Here is a 17680-nt window from a genome sequence, read left to right as displayed (position 1 = left end):
GCATACTTTCAGCTCTCTTGTTTCTTGAGACAAACAAATCTTTATATGTTTAAGTCACTGTTGGTTTTTCATGCTTATTGCTGAATATAATCCTAAACCTAGCTCTCTGTTATTTAAGTATGTTAGAAGAGAAACACTTGATTCACTCCTGTTACATCCTATCTTGTGGGTTTTTTTTTTTTTTTTTTTGCCACAAGGCATGTGGGATCTTGGTTCCCTAACCAAGGATTAAAACTCACACATCCACTGCATTGGAAGTGCAGAGTCTCACATCTGCAAAATCAAATAAGTGACTTTTAGTTCAAAGAAGTTCACTGATTTATTGTGACATTTCTCACTGTGATTTATCTCCAAAATTTTGCTGTAGGCATGATGTAATTTATAATTTGGGGGCCTTGCTGACAGCCTGATTTCCATATGCCATTCCTGACCACACTGGTAATCACTCCTGCAAATCCAGTTTAAATAAATCTTTTTGATAAATTTACTTTGTGAGAGGGCGTGACGTATTTTATCAGACATAGATTACGATTTGCTATCCTATTCACACTGAGGCTGGTTAACAGTGAACAGGAAGTAGGCCACTGAACAGATTAACTTATAATTAATACCTGTATGAGTGCTAAGTTGCTTCAGTTGTGTCGGACTTTGTGCAATCCTATGGTCTGTAGCCTGCCAGATTTCTCTGTCCATGGGATTCTACAGGCAAGAATACTGGAGTGGGTTGCCATGCCCTTCCAGGGAATCTTCCCAACCCAGGGATCAAAACTGAGTCTCCTCTGATTCCTTCATTGCTGGCAGATTCTTTACCACTGAGCCACCTATACAGAAAGCCTAAAACCTGTATATCAATTTCTAGATGTTTATCTGCTTATCTCTATGCCTAGATCTGATTCGGGTAGCTATATAAATATAACTGGTTTCCAAGTGGTGGCTTTGTATTCTTCCCATTATCATGGATTCGATTTAATGATATAATGTGGTCAATTTCTGAATCTGAATATATTTCTTCAGTTTCAGAAGTTTGTATTAATCAAAATTACCCAAATTTACTCTAAAAAACATGTTTACTTTTATAATGAAAAATATAATAAAATGAATTAAGAGAAGTACATTTAGGTTCAGTTCAGTTCAGTCCAGTCACTCAGTCACGTCCGACTCTTTGCCACCCCATTAACTGCAGCACACCAGGCCTCCCTGTCTGTTACCAACTCCCAGAGTTCACTCAGACTCACGTCCATTAAGTCGGTGATGCCATCCGGCCATCTTATTCTCTGTTGTCCCCTTCTCTGTCGTCCACTTCTCCTCCTGCCCCCAATCCCTCCCAGCATCAGGGTCTTTCCCAGTGAGTCAACTCTGCATGAGGTGGCCAAAGTATTGGAGTTTCAGCTTCAGCATCAGTCCTTTCAATGAACACCCAGGACTGATCTCCTTTAGAATGGACTGCTTAGATCTCCTTGCAGTCCAAGGGAGACTCTCAAGAGTCTTCTCCAACACCACAGTTCAAAAGCATCAATTCTTCGGTGCTCAGCTTTCTTCACAGTCCAACTCTCACATCCATACATGACCACAGGAAAAACCATAGCCTTGACTAGACAGACCTTTGTTGGCAAAGTAGTGTTTCTGCTTTTGAATATACTATCTAGGTTGGTCATAACTTTCCTTCCAAGGAATAAACATCTTTTAATTTCATGGCTGCAGTCACCATCTGCAGTGATTTTGGAGCCCAGAAAAATAAAGTCTGACACTTTTTCCCCATCTATTTCCCATGAAGTGATGGGACTGGATGCCATGATCTTAGTTTTCTGAATGTTGAGCTTTAAGCCAACTTTTTCACTCTTCTCTTTCACTTTCATCAAGAGGCTTTTTAGTTCCTCTTCACTTTCTGCCATATGGGTGATGTCATCTGCATATCTGAGGTTATTGATATTTCTCCTGGCAATCTTGATTCCAGCTTGTGCTTCTTCCAGTCCAGCGTTTCTCATGATGTACTCTGCATATAAGTTAAATAAGCAGGGTGACAATATACAGCCTTGACGTACTCCTTTTCCTATTTGGAACCAGTCTGTTGTTCCATGTCCAGTTCTGACTGTTGCTTCCTGACCTGCATACAGATTTCTCAAGAGGCAGGTCAGGTGGTCTGGTATTCCGATCTCTTTCAGAATTTTCCAGTTTGTTGTGATCCACACAGTCAAAGGCTTTGGCATAGTTAATAAAGCAGAAATAGATGTTTTTCTGGAACTCTCTTGCTTTTTCCATGATCCAGCGGATGTTGGCAATTTGATCTCTGTTTCCTCTGTCTTTTTTAGGTTATGCAAATGCAAATCAGTATGGCCATTCTAATGTCATTTGAAAGTTTTTGTTACATTTATTCATTCAACAAATATTTACTGAACACCTCCTTCATGTTAGACAGTATTCCAGTCACTTGGATACATCGGTGAATAAAACAGACAAAAATATCTGCCCTACCTGGATCGGGAAGATCCCCTGGAATAGGAAATGGCGACCCACTCCAGTATTCTTGCCTGAAAAATTCCATGGACAGAAGAGCCTGGTGGCCTGTAGTTCATGCAGTTGCAAGAATTGGCCATGACTGAGCATATGCATGCACGCGCGTGTGTGCACGCACACACACACACACAAACAAATTAACTTGGATCATATGGTATGCAATAAAATTGCTGGATCATAGCAATAAGTGAAAACCTTGAGTCCTCTCAAATTACATACAGCCTGAAGCTCTTCATAAAGTTTAGAACAATTAAACACCTACATGGGTACATGCAGGCACACACTCTTCAGAATTATACATACATGCAAAATTGTATAAAAATGAAAGCACGAGAATGATAAAAGATTCACAATGAAAACAAAGACTCAAGTGGGTGGTTACCTTGGGTTGGATAAAACAGGAAATAGGTTGGTGGGGGAAAACCACATGGTTAGATGTACTTTATTCTAGATCTTATGAATAAGCAAAAACAAGACCAGGAGCTGACTGTGGCTCAGACCATGAACTCCTTATTGCCAAATTCAGACTTAAATTGAAGAAAGTAGGGAAAACCACTAGACCATTCAGGTATGACCTAAATCAAATCCCTTATGATTATACAGTGGAAGTGAGAAATAGATTTAAGGGCCTAGATCTGATAGATAGAGTGCTTGATGAACTATGGAATGAGGTTCATGACATTGTACAGGAGACAGGGATCAAGATCATCCCCATGGAAAAGAAATGCAAAAAAGCAAAATGGCTGTCTGGGGAGGCCTTACAAATAGCTGTGAAAAGAACAGAAGGGAAAAGCAAAGGAGAAAAGGAAAGATATGAACATCTGAATGCAGAGTTCCAAAGAATAGCAAGAAGAGATAAGAAAGCCTTCTTCAGCGATCAATGCAAAGAAATAGAGGAAAACAACAGAATGGGAAAGACTAGGGATCTCTTCAAGAAAATCAGAGATACCAAAGGAACATTTCATGCAAAGATGAGCTCGATAAAGGACAGAAATGGTATGGACCTAACAGAAGCAGAAGATATTAAGAAGAGGTGGCAAGAATACACAGAAGAACTGTACGAAAAAGATCTTCACGACCCAGATAATCACGATGGTGTGATCACTGACCTAGAGCCAGACATCCTGGAATGTAAAGTCAAGTGGCCCTTAGGAAGCATCACTATGAATAAAGCTAATGGAGGTTATGGAATTCCACTTGAGCTATTTCAAATCCTGAAAGATGATGCTGTGAAAGTGCTGCACTCAATATGCCAGCAAATTTGGAAAACTCAGCAGTGTCCACAGGACTGGAAAAGGTCAGTTTTCATTCCAATCCCAAAGAAAGGCAATGTCAAAGAATAGCTCAAACTACCGCACAGTTGCACTCATCTCACACACTAGTAAAGTAATGCTCAAAATTCTCCAAGCCAGGCTTCAGCAATATGTGAACCGTGAAGTTCCTGATGTTCAAGCTGGTTTTAGAAAAGGCAGAGGAACCAGAGATCAAATTGCCAACATCCGCTGGATCATGGAAAAAGCAAGAGAGTTCCAGAAAAACATCTATTTCTGCTTTATCGACTATGTCAAAGCCATTGACTGTGTGGATCACAATAAACTGTGGAAAATTCTTCAAGACATGGGAATATCAGAACACCTGATCTGCCTCTTGAGAAATCTGTATGCAGGTCAGGAAGCAACAGTCAGAATTGGACATGGAATAACAGACTGGTTCCCAGTAGGAAAAGGAGTATGTCAAGGCTGTATATTGTCACCCTGTTTATTTAACTTATATGCAGAGCACATCATGAGAAACGCTGGACTGGAAGAAACACAAGCTGGAATCAAGATTGCCGGGAGAAATATCAATAACCTCAGATATGCAGATGACATCACCCATATGGCAGAAAGTGAAGAGGAACTAAAAAGCCTCTTGATGAAAGTGAAAGTGGAGAGTGAAAAAGTTGGCTTAAAGCTCAACATTCAGAAAACTAAGATCATGGCATCCGGTCCCACCACTTCATGGGAAATAGATGGGGAAACAGTGGAAACAGTGTCAGACTTTATTTTTCTGGGCTCCAAAATCACTGCAGATGGTGACTGCAGCCATGAAATTAAAAGATGTTTATTCCTTGGAAGGAAAGTTATGACCAACCTAGATAGCATATTCAAAAGCAGAGACATTACTTTGCCAACAAAGATTCGTCTAGTCAAGGCTATGGTTTTTCCTGTGGTCATGTATGGATGTGAGAGTTGGACTGTGAAGAAGGCTGAGTGCCAAAGAATTGATGCTTTTCAACTGTGATGTTGGAGAAGACTCTTGAGAGTCCCTTGGACTGCAAGGAGATCCAACCAGTCCATTCTGAAGGAGATCAGCCCTGGGATTTCTTTGGAAGGAATGATGCTAAAGCTGAAACTCCAGTACTTTGGCCACCTGATTCAAAGAGTTGACTCATTGGAAAAGACTCTGATGCTGGGAGGGATTGGGGGCAGGAGGAGAAAGGGACGACAGAGGATGAGATGGCTGGATGGCATCACTGACTCGATGGACGTGAGTCTGAGTGAACTCCGGGAGTTGGTGATGGACAGGGAGGCCTGGCGTGCTGTGATTCATGGGGTCGCAAAGAGTCAGACACGACTGAGCGATTGATCTGATCTGATCTGATGAATAAGAACATACCACGTGTGGACAATGATGAGAACAAATTGTGAAACAATGAGTGTGATTAATCTAATTCTCTGTTTCTTTTTTTTTTTATTTATAAATTTAAATCATATGTCATAGACACATCTATGATAATTATTTTTTTATTTTTGATAATTAAGAAATAGCCCAGTGAGTCAGCTTATCTCTGCTGAATGACTGAAATGTTTAAAAACCTGTAAGCTTCATTCACAATTCTGTGTGAATCTACCTTGTCATAAGATTTTTATTTTTATCTGTCTTAAGTTTAGGCTGCAGAGATAATTCTCTGTTTCTGAGGTCCCTAAAATGAAAATTTTTTCCCACATGAAGAAAAAGAAACCCTTTCCCCTAATAGGATAGTTTTCCACATTAAAAAAAAAAATAGAGCACAGAAAACAATTGTGAGGGACCATGTCTTACTCATCATAGCTCACAGTGAGGAAAGAACTTGTGCAATGGCATGAGGAGAACACTTACAGTGTTTGATATTTAAAGAGACATAAGATGCATGTACAGATTCTGAGGGAAGCTTCTGTACCATACAGCTCAAAGACACAACTGTGATCTCAGAATTATTGGCAAAGCCAAGGATGCCAGCCACACATGGATATGATCTCCCATGGCCTTGGCCTGCAATGACTTAGACCTGGGCTTGGGTTCCCACTCAGAGATTGAGGCTGGGTCCTGGAGGTGAGAGCACCAGATCCTAACCTCTAGACCAGTAGTCAGTGACAAGGGCCCTGGCCCTTCGACTTTGCAGAAAAGAATATCCACAAGGAAGGGAAGTAGTGAAGCAAGTAATTTATTAAGAGGAAACTATAATGGCACCCCACTCAAGTACTCTTGCCTGGAAAATCCCATAGGTGGAGGAGCCTGGTAGGCTGCAGTCCATGGGGTCGCAAAGAGTCTGACACAACTGAATGACTTCACTTTCACTTTTCACTTTCATACATTGGAGAAGTAAATGGCAACCCACTCCAGTGTTCTTGCCTGGAGAATCCCAGGGACGGCGGAGCCTGGTGGGCTGCCATCTCTGGGGTCACACAGAGTCGGACACAACTGAAGTGACTTAGCAGTAGCATGGGTATCTATTAACTATGGGTAAATAGACACATGAGCAGGCTCAGAGAGAGAGAGCCCCTGAATCACATGAGTCACTCTCATGGCAGTTTAAGTCACTTCGTCAGTTTGGTTCGTCACTCATGTGTGTCTGACTCTTTTAGACCCCATGCACTGCAGCATGCCAGACTTCCCTGTCCATCACCAACTCCCAGAGCTTGCTCAAACTCAAGTTCATTGAGTCGGTGATGGCATCCAACCACATAATCCTCTGTCGTCCCCTTCTACCTCCTGCCTTCAATCTTCCCCAGCATCAGGGTCTTTTCCAATGAGTCAGTTCTTCACATCAGGTGGCCAAAGTATTGGAGTTTCAGCTTCAGCATCAGTCCTTCCAATGAATACTCAGGACCGATTTCCTTTAGGATGGACTGGTTGGATCTCTTTGCAGTCCAAAGGACTCTTGAGAGTCTTCTCCAACACCACAGTTCAAAAGCATCAATTCTTCGGCGCTCAGCTTTCTTTATAGTCCAACTCTCACATCCATACCTGACTACTGGAAAAACCACACCTTTGACTAGATGGACCTTTGTTGGCAAAGTAATGTCTCTGCTTTTTAATTTGCATCTAGGTTGGTCATAGCTTTTCTTCCAAGGAGCAAGAGTCTAAATTTCAAGGCTGCAGTTGCCATCTGCAGTGATTTTGGAGCCCAAGAAAATAAAGTCTGTTACTGTTTCCATTGTTTCTCCATCTATTTGCCATGGAGTGATGGAACAAGATGCCATGATCTTAGCTTTCTGAGTGTTGAGTTAACTTTTTCATTCTCCTCTTTCACTTTCATCAAGAGGCTCTTTAATTTCTCTTCACTTTCTGCCAAAAGAGTGGTGTCACCTGCATATCTGAGGTTATTGATATTTCTCCTGGCAATCTTTATTCCAGCTTGTGCTTCATCCAGCCTGGCATTTCACATGATGTATTCTGCATATAAGTTAAATAAGCAGGGTAGCAATATACAGGCTTGACATATTCCTTTTCTAGTTTGGAACCAGTCTGTTGTTCCATGTCCAGTTCTAACTGTTGCTTTTTGACCTGCGTACAGATTTCTCAGGAGGCAGGTAAGGTCTTTTGGTATTCCTGTCTCTTGAAGAATTTTCCACAGTTTATTGTGATCCACACAGTCAAAGACTTTGGCGTAATCAATTAAACAGAAGTAGATGTTTTTCTGGAACTCTCTTGCTTTTTCTATGATCCAATGGATGTTTGTAATTTGATCTCTGGTTCTTCTGCCTTTTCTAAAACCAGCTTGAACATCTGGAAGTTCATAGTTCACATACTGTTGACGCCTGGCTTAGAGAATTTTGAGGATTACTTTGCTAGTGTGTGCAATGAGTGCAATCATGTGGTAGTTTGAACATTCTTTGGTGTTGCCTTTCTTTGGGATTGGAATGAAAACTGACCTTTTCCAGTCCTGTGGCCACTGCTGAGTTTTCCAAATTTGCTGGCATATTGAGTGCAGCACTTTCACAGCATCATCTTTTAGGATTTGAAATAGCTCAACTGGAATTCCATCACCTCCACTAGCTTTGTTTGTAGTTATGCTTCCTAAAACTCACTTGACTTCTTTTTCCAGGATGTCTGGCTCGAGGTGAGTGATCATACCATCATGATTATCTAGATCATGAAGATCTTTTTTGTATAGTTCTTTGTATTCTTGCCACCTCTTCTTACTATCTTCTGCTTTTGTTAGGTCCATACCATTTCTGTCCTTTATTGTGCCCCAAACCTCTGAATTTAAGCTCAAGTATTATCTCCTCAAGGGCTTTCCCAGATAAAACCACCAAATATATACCACGCTGTTTGCTTCTCTTCATGACATTTATTTTTAAAGGGCTTCCCAGGTAGCTCTGTGGTAAGGAATCTGCCTCCCAATGCAGGAGATGCAGGAGATGGGGGTTAGATCCCTGGGTGGGAAAGATCCCCTGGAGGAGGGAATGGAAACCCACTCCAGTATTGTTGCCTGGGAAATCCCATGGAGAGGAGTCAGGTGGGTTACAATCCATGGGGCTGCAGAGAGTCAGACGTGATTGAGCATTCATGCACAATGACATTTATGCCTTCTAGAAATTATCTGGTTAAATTATTTCATAAAACCTCTGGATGATCCTACCAGAAGATGGAGAAATAGGAGATGGGCTAAGGGTTTGGAGAAGGGGATGGTTCAGGCAGGGGAGAGAGGTGTCTTGGGATACTGGTAAATAATGGCAATGGGATTATGTTTTCATAGGATAAAAGTTAAAATGTAAAAACTCATATGTTTTCAGAAGTATGGTTCTCCAAGGCTTTGAACACTCTAAGAGTGTATACATATTGCATCGTAAGAAGGAAACAGAATATACAAATCTCTGCAAAATTATTGTAATGCTCTTTCCCACCTGTTTACTGACTTAATGTCGGCTCTTGAAAGTTAGTGCAGTGTGTGATTCTGAAGCTGAGGTGCTGGAACTCAGCAGCCAGAACTCAGCTTTAAATCCCTCCTCTTCAGTTTCCCAGCCATCTGATCTTGATGACATTAAAGCTTGCCTATGTGTCCCAGCGACCTGATGAATTTGTTGAGAGAACTAAATGAGTTAACACACTTCTGTTCTGGGAATGGCTCATAGCACAGAAGAAATAGTCGATAAATATTAACTATCATTATCAGACAATAGGAAACAACCCTGCCACTTGGGGCTTCTTAAGAGAAAGGAAAGGCTGGAATTTCCATTTACACTCTGGAAATGGAGGTGACCAGAAGGATCAGAGCACTTCCTGCTCCACCCCCTCTCACTTTCAAAGCAGTTCTCAGATTTTTGTCCATAGAGCTGCAGGTGGGCAGATATTTTTAGGTTCGTCTTTCCTCAAACTACTTAAACAGGTTGGAAACAGTGACAGAAATATCACCTTCTGAGGTTGAGGAGCAGTACAAGAAATATCTGAGAATTACTAAATGGAATTTGGGTAGAAAAAAATGTTGCAATTGATTTGGTTGTTGAGTATTCACACACACACATATACACATCTACCTTTTAAAATGTATTTATTAAATAGGTCTAGTGAAGGGCAAAGAGTCCCTCTTATAGAACTCAAGATCTCTCAACATTCAGGTATTTGATCCTTTTGGAGGTACTTAACCGATCTGTGGATTTCTTTTATCATCTGCTCTTTGTGCTCCCAAAAAGCAAATGGGAAATGCAAGGTTGTAGGTGGGGGAAAAAGTTGGGTTTAGAGGTAAAACAAAACAAAAAGCAGGAGAATAAAATCTTGGGGGAAGGCAAGAGTAAGGAGAGCTGGACTGCTATTTTCAAAATGGTAAGTCATTAGGTTTTTGAAGGAAGTAAGGCCAGTTATCAGGCTTTGAAAGAAAGTAAAGCCATGCTCCCATATTCAGGGTTAGGTTGTCTGACTCAGTGGTAAGAGCTTACCTCTGCCTTCTTCCTGAGCCTTTAGTAGAGGATACAGCCTGAGGCGGTCACCGCACAGGATTTTCTTAAATTCCCCTCAACAGTTTGAGAGATGAGTTTTCACCCCAAATCTCACTAAAGCTGTTTGTTTCTGTTCAGTGTCTCTGATTTCCAGAAAGGAGGCGGAGAAGCTAATGATTTGTGTAGGAAGGTTTGCTGAACCTGTGTTGATTTATAACCTCCTGACCTGAGGAGATGGAGTCCTGGCTCACCAGGCTCTGACCACAGCACCCCTGAAATCTCGCTCCTTCTGGGTCAGCCTCAGGGTGATCACTGACCCACCGAAGCTTCTCTTCAGACGTCCAAGAGACCGGACACACTGCTATAACAGGGCTGAGGGAAGTACAAAGTTTTAACACAATGGGAGAAAACGGGACGACAGGACAAGATGGTTCTCTTCAATATTTAAAGAGCTGCTGAGAGAGAGACTAGAGTCGTTTTGCGGCTTTAACGAGCACAATCAGAGCTGACAGGAGTTACCGATCAACTCAAAATGGTTCAGAGTCGGGGGGAGGGGGAATTGGATGAAGGTGGTTCAAGGTATAAACTTCCAGTTATAAGATAAGTAAGTCCTAGGGATGTAAGGTTAAACATGACTCATCTGATTAACACTGGATGTTATATGAAAGTTGTTGAGAGTAAATCCTAAGTGTTCTCATTACAAGGAATAATTTTTTTTCTTTGTCTCAAGAAAAAGTCTCACAGTGAACTGCTTGTTTTTTTTCAAACGGTTTTGGATTGTGAACTCACCTTCAGCGGAGTTTTTCTAAAAATTGCATTTATTATATTTTTTGGCTGCGTTGGGTCTTAGTTGTAGCATGCGGGATCCTCCTTTTGGCACAGGGGCTCCCCGCGGTATGTGGGATCTTAGTTGCCCAACCAGGGATCGAATCCACATCCTTTGCATTGGAAGGTAGATTCTTAACCATAAGACAACCAGAGAAGTCCCAAGAGTCCTTCTTAATCTTACTATGTTGACTTGCTTATTTTCATCCTTCCTTTAACCAGAATTAACAAAGTAGAAATTTAAACTACTTTGCTTATTATTATATCCTTAGTACCTAGAATAGCATTTGGCATAGAATGTGTGCTAAGTTGCTTCAGTTTTGTCTGACTCTTTGCAACACCACGGATGGTAGCCCTCCTGGCTCCTCTGTCCATGGGATTTTCCAGGCAAAATACTGGAGTGGGTTGCTATGCCCTCCTCTAGGGGAGCTTCCCGACCCAGGAATTGAACCCTCGTCTCCTGCATTGCAGGCAGATTCTTTACCGCTGAGCCTCCAGGGAAGCCCTTGGCATAGAATAGGCACTCAACAAGTGTTTGTTGAAAGAAAGAACTATAATCTCAGCAATTCTTTCTGATTAGTGCTATAATTATCCCATAGCATAGATAAAAAACTGAGGCTAATGAACTTGCTCAAGATCACAACTCATCAGTGCTGGAGCTGGGTCCAGCTGGCACTTTTAAGCATCACAATACATTTGTATTATGTTTCCCTGTTTTAACATATCAGTCCAAACTATGCTTCAAACTTCATCTCAAATTCCATTTGGATAAGACCACCTTAGCACCTGACACTGTCCCTAATATTTCGCTCATCCAATTCTGCAAGCAAGTTGTGTGTGTGCTCAGTTGCTCAGTTGTGTCCGATTCTTATGACCTCATGGACTGTAGCCCTCCAGGCTCCTCTGTCCATAGGATTCTCTATGCAAGAATACTGGAGTGGATTGCCATTTCTTTCTCCGGGGGATCTTACGAACTCAGGGATTGAACTCGCCCCTTGCATCTCCTGAGTTGGCAGGTGGATTCTTTACCACTGAGCCACCTGGGAAGCCCAGGTAGAAAGTTATCATGAGAATAATTGGTAAATGGTGGTTTTCTCACCTCAGTCAACTGTTCAAAAATAGTGGTGGCACCCAGTAGAAATGAATGTTCCTGCTTAAAACAACTCTGTTCTTCAAGTTTATTTCTGTTTGTGATATTATCTTTTCTTACATTTTCCAGTCACACAAGAAATTGAATTCATGCTTAGCATATTAGCGTCTTACTTTACTGAATGAGTAAATGAAAGCAAAGTTGCTCGGTTAAGTCTGACTCTTTGTGACCGCATGGACAGTGTATGGAATTGTCCAGGGCAGAATACTGGAGTGGGTAGCCTTTCCCTTCTCCGGGGGATCTTCCCAACCCAGGGATCAAACCCAGGCCTCCCGCATTGAAGGTGGATCCTTTACCAGCTGAGCCACAAGGAAGCCCAAGAATACTGGAGCCCGAGCCAGGAGAAGGAAGCCGGTGGCCGACCCGTCAGCAGCCGGCGGCGGCCTCGAGGGGCGGCGCTGCGCTGCTCCCTGCGAACCGGTGCCGCGGCCAGGCGGGTGGCCGGCCCAAGAGCCCGGCGCCATGAAGCTGTACAGCCTAAGCGTCCTGTATAAAGGCGAGTCCAAGACGGTGCTGCTCAAGGCCGCATACGATGTGTCCTCCTTCAGCTTTTTTCAGAGATCCAGCGTCCAGGAGTTCATGACCTTCACAAGTCAGCTGATTGTGGAGCGCTCAGCGAAAGGCAGCCGAGCTTCTGTGAAGGAACAAGAATATCTGTGCCATGTCTACGTGAGAAATGACAGTCTTGCAGGAGTGGTCATTGCTGACAGTGAATACCCATCCCGGGTGGCTTTTACCTTGCTAGAGAAGGTGCTAGACGAATTCTCCAAGCAGGTCGACAGGATAGACTGGCCAACTGGATCCCCTGATACCATCATGTACTCAGGCCTGGACAGTCAACTCAGTAGATACCAGAACCCCCGAGAAGCTGACCCCATGACTAAAGTGCAGGCTGAACTGGATGAGACCAAGATCATCCTGCACAACACCATGGAGTCTTTATTAGAACGAGGTGAGAAGCTCGATGACCTGGTATCCAAATCCGAAGTGCTGGGAATACAGTCTAAAGCCTTCTATAAAACGGCCCGGAAACAAAATTCGTGCTGTGCAATCATGTGACGGCTGCCAGCAGAGGCCCCTGCGCTGGAACGTCACCATCATTCACATCAGAACCACGGCCCCCCAGGAAGCAGAGCCACCTTGTAACAACCCAAGTGGGACAGACTCAACTTTGGCTTTGGAGCTCCTGGGAGAAACCGAAGGGTGGATGGGGACTTGGGGGTGGGGAACGTTCAAATTCACATGTCTAGTTATTTTTGAAAAGATACTGAGGCCCCTAAATGTGTATTTGGGGGCCAAATGGAACCATAAAACTCAGTGACTCCATAGATGCTACAGGGTTCATTTCTAATCCCCTGGGAAGGATGTGGGCCCCCAACTTGTGCAAGGCCCATGGGGGGTTCAGAGCCAGCTCTTTGTGGATCTTCACATGTTTGGGTTTTGTCTGTATACTAATTATTAACACTACAAGGAGCAGGGTGCCCTGACTCCAGGACTGGGGAGGGACAGCCACTGTGGGGCTGCAGTGGGCATGGGGGTGGGGTGGGGGGCTCAGGCCAGTGCTTCTGTGTTAGGAGGAGACAGCTACTGGACTTCATAAATTCTGAGACCTGGTTTGCATTCCTGCTGAGATTGACTTTGACTTTCTGCGGTACCCATCCAGCAAGCAAGTTCCGTAAAGAACGCTAGAAGTAGGGGAGGGGGCGCTTGCCCTGACTTGCAGTTTGGCTTTGAACATCTGGATCAGAGCACTTGTGCTGCAGTCTCGTGAATAGTTGTCATTTGCCTCTCTGGTGACAAGAAAGACTGTTCTGACAATCACCTGGGACTTATGTCTTAGCAAGTGACCTTCACTGTGGCCACCATTTCTAGGCACCAAGAGAAGATGCCAGCCAGCCTGGGGGCTCCCAACATCCACTTGTGGTCTGAGCTGTCCACACTCCAGCCCAGCCCCCAGCAGAAGCACTGCTGAGCACCCCGGCCCTGCCCCCAGCAGCATGAGGCCTATGGCTCTGAGGCCCTGCCCTAAAAGCAGGTGCAGGGAGCAAGCCAGGCAGTAGCCCAGGAGGTTCCAGCTCTTCTCAGCCTTGCTGGTCCTGTGGGCCCTGCTGCCGTGTTGTAAACCGCCTCCTAGTGCCCTGCTGCGCTTGCTAAGGACACAGGCTCAGGACACACCCTTGAGAACCAGTCTCCGTGGACGCCCCTGTTGGAGCGGTATCAGTGTGGTCTCATCCTCCGGTGTCCTTCCCTGAGCCCTCTGTTCTTGCCCTACCAAGGAGGTCCACTGCCCTGACAGGAAGTGCCTGTGGCCTTGGATTCCCTGGCATGGGCCAGAAGTGGGATCTGCGTGGCCTCTGAGGACCCACCCTAAGAAGTTTACCTGCCAGCTGCTCGTTGTCTCTGGCCACTGTGCCACCAGAGGACTTGGCCTAAAAGTAGCCTACCCATGTAAGTTCTGCCATGTTTACCCCTGAAAGGCGCAGACCTGGCCTGCTCACTGGTCTCTGATGTGGCCATGACCACCCCTTAGGGATGATTGAGAGGTGTCTGACTCCTCCCACTTTGGAGGGTACTGGGGGTGGGGGGTGGGGGGTGGCCAAGATTGGGAAGAGGGTGACAAGGGTGAGTAGGGCTGGCCAAGCCCTCTGCATCCAACCTTCCTCCAGCTCCTCTTGTCTTCTCATGTTAAATCATTTGGCAAAGTGTATTTTAATAACTGCTGCCTAACTTTTCTCTGTGTTCTGTTTGGAAGGTTCCTATGTGGATAAAGTTGTCTTTTGAAATTCAAAAAAAAAAAAAAAAAAAAGAATACTGGAGTGGGTAGCCTATCCCTTCTCCAGGGGAACTTCCCAACCCAGGAATCAAACTGGGGTCTCCTGCATTGCAGGCAGATTCTTTACCAACTGAGCTATCAGGGAAGTCCTACTGAATGAGTAAATCAGTAAGTGATTTACAAAAGACTTCTTAAAGCACAAAAGAAAAAACTCAGAAAAGAGGTTCAGCAAGTTAAGTAATGTGAACATTTTAACTGAGTTTTCCTATAGTCTCTGAACACGATGTCATAGTCAGAGCTCTGGCCAGGTAAGGGTTAACTGTTCAGACAAAACAAAACAAAACAAAACAGAAAGGAGGAGCCTCTGGTTCCAGTTGACTAATCTTTTCTCTCACCTGTTTCATGCAGCCTTCAGAGCTAAAGAAATTTTACCAAAGGATTATTACTTAGGTAAACAGAGATTCTTTTATTTCCAGCTCTGATTCTCTGGAGAGCAAGAAGCTCCAGCTTACATGTATTCAGATGTTAATTCATATTGGTTACTCAGTATATAATTGTAAACAGTCTGACTATCTTACAGTATAGAGGCAGCAATGAATGAAGGTGATGGTGAATGCTAAGGTAAAGGAAATTCATTTATTTGGGCTGTTGTGGGTTGCAGTTTATCACTTCTGGTTGCAAAAAATAAAAGGTAGACTTAACGCTGAGAAATGTAAGACTCCTTGGGTTTTCTAATTTGTCTTTAATTTCCTGATAGTGACACCAATTCTATTTAACTCAGGATCCTGTAATAGTAGCACTACTGCTCGTTCACAGACAAGTCTGGAAATACAGATGTTGATTTTCAATCATGAAATATATTGATTTTTTTCAAATACATAGTTACCAGTGGTTTAGAATATTTGAAGTGAGTCTAAATGATCCAGATAATATTTCCTCCCTGCTTTTTTCTATCGTCTGAAAAGCCCCCTTTTGTTTATCCAGTTCCTCCAAGTTCATCCTTCAAGTTTTGATCAAGCCATATGTTTTCCACATACCTGTCTCCCTCCCCTGAAATCCTACAGCGTTAGTGGTCTATACTATACTGTACTACACAGATGTACACACACACACTTTGTTGGAATTTTCTTTCAAAATTCAAAAATGAGAAAGTTAGTTTTTTAAAGCCAAATACCATAAAAAAAGTATAAAAAGACAAAGTCAACTTGGTGAATATCTTTTTACATGTAAAAATATATAGAACAAATATAATTGCATGAATTTATATACATGTGTTCCCCTACTTTTATTCACAGGAATAGGATCATAATTAGATACATGACTTGACTTACTACTGTATTCATTTAAACTGTGTACTCCGGGTATTCCTCTAGGTCAGCACATGTGTCTCAGTCATTCTTGGCCTATTTTTTTTCTTTGAAATATGTCTGTTTCTATAGAACAGATTTCCAAAACTGAAATTACAGAACAATGTGTGCTGTAATTCACAACTCTCCTGTTTCTATACCCCATTATGTTGAATATTATAATTCTTTAAAATTTTGTTAACTTATTATATGAAAAAGTGAGAGTATTGTGTTGTTTTGAATTGTGTTTCCTTGTCTATTAGTGAGACAGCATCTTTTATAAACTGCTTTTAATACATTTTTCATTTGCATTTCTTCTTTTATGAACCTCAGTCCATACCCATGCTTGTTTTTTTAAATCAATCTGTGGAAGCTCTTTTTTTCACATTAGCGATATAACCTTCTGCTTCTTATATATATTTTAAGCATTTCTTCCATCTCTGTTTTTCTAACATTATTTATGGTAATTTTTTTTTGCCTTTGTTTACTTTGTATTATGATGAATTCAACTTTGAGAACTTTTCCTGTTATGGTTTCTTAAAGTTTCTTTGGTCTTTTTGAAGAAATTTTTTCCAATCGTAGCACTTTTCTACTTAAAAAAAAAAAAAAATATATATATATGTTTTTACATTGAAGTCTTTCATCCTTCGCTCTTTTTATTTTAAACATGATATCTAGACAGGGCTAGCAGTCTATGGGCTGCCGTCTATAGGGTCGCACAGAGTCCGACACGACTGAAGCGACTTAGGAGCAGCAGCAGCAGCAGTCTATTTTCTTTTCAGATATCGATTCAATTATGATATCACTATCATTCATTAAATAAGCTCTATTTTTTCCTGATGAACTATTATTAATGTATTTATCATATACACATTTTCTGTTTTACTGGATGTTGTGATGGACTCCGTTTTGCACCAGTGACCTGTGTGCTTGTTTTTTGGCTCAGAACGTGCTGTTCTAATCAGACTAATGTTACCAAAGGTTTTAGTATCTCCATGGCAGTTTCCTACCATCCTTTTTGATTTCAGGGCAGGGTGGGGGCAGTCTTTCTCTCAAACTCAAGCCCAGTGAGCATGCATGACTTTAAGAAGTTCGCTGTGAGTGGTTTATCTGTCCTCTGCAATTTGGATGACACAGGGACTGGTGTCCAACTCCTGCTGTAGAAGTTTAAAAGGTTGTGGGAGGATCCACCTACCAGGAGGTGGAAAGAAGAGAGGGCTACGTTCAGAAAGGAGCGACGTCCCAGTCAATTGTGGGTCAACCAGAGCTAGTTTGGGGCTGTCTTACATCTGGACTGGATTATATGGAGCAGTGCTGAGATCCCAGTAGAAAGAGGCTAAACGTGTATGCTGCTCCTTGAAATCTGAAGGAAAAATTGTGCCTGATCAATTAGCGGAAGTGCATTTACCCTGCCAGGACACTGCAGGTGAGAGACGGTGAATGAGGGGTGGGATCGCCCAAGACCTCTGAAAGTGGCCACCAGAGAGCCATCAATTTCAAATCAATCCTGGCCAAAGGAGGCAAGGATGACATTTCCTACTTCATTAACCAACCCGCCGCCCCGCCCCGCCCCGCACGACCCTCCCCCACCACGCCCCCCGCCCCCAGCCCACACCAACTCCTACAAGTTTCAAGTTTCAACTCTGCAGGAGACAAAGGCAGGCTTGTTCTACTGGGGAGGAAGAGAGGGGTGCGTGGGGATGGGGAGAGGCCGGAAGAAGCTGATAGAAAACAGAAGCAACCTGTTTATGATGATATCAGGAATGAGTATAGAATTTTAAATCTTCAAAATAGCCATTTACTTCTCATAAGTCAATAAATAAACAGAATTACATGTCGTGTATTTGAAATGAGGATAGAAAGTAGAAAATGTCTTGCTCATGCCAAGTTG

General features: G+C 42.8%; 1 protein-coding gene and 1 pseudogene across 3 annotated transcripts in view; both read left to right on the top strand.

Annotated features, from left to right (window-relative positions):
• Positions 1-12007: 12007 nt before the first annotated feature.
• Positions 12008-14456, top strand: LOC113892550 (annotated as a pseudogene). The gene has a single exon (XR_003511079.1). The product of XR_003511079.1 is annotated as a synaptobrevin homolog YKT6 pseudogene (transcript).
• Positions 14457-16980: 2524 nt separating this feature from the next.
• Positions 16981-17680, top strand: part of SLCO1A2 (solute carrier organic anion transporter family member 1A2) — a 109237-nt gene continuing 108537 nt past the window's right edge. For both annotated transcript variants that reach the window (XM_027541486.1, XM_027541480.1), the window contains exon 1: positions 16981-17215. The gene's annotated coding sequence lies outside the window, so the exon portion shown is untranslated. The remainder of the gene's footprint in view (positions 17216-17680) is intronic.

Source organism: Bos indicus x Bos taurus, chromosome 5 (genome assembly GCF_003369695.1).
Source record: "Bos indicus x Bos taurus breed Angus x Brahman F1 hybrid chromosome 5, Bos_hybrid_MaternalHap_v2.0, whole genome shotgun sequence".
In the NCBI taxonomy this organism is placed as follows: Eukaryota; Metazoa; Chordata; class Mammalia; order Artiodactyla; family Bovidae; genus Bos; species Bos indicus x Bos taurus.
The sequence above is the reverse complement of the archived record's forward strand: the minus strand, read 5'-3'. Positions and strand labels throughout refer to the sequence as shown.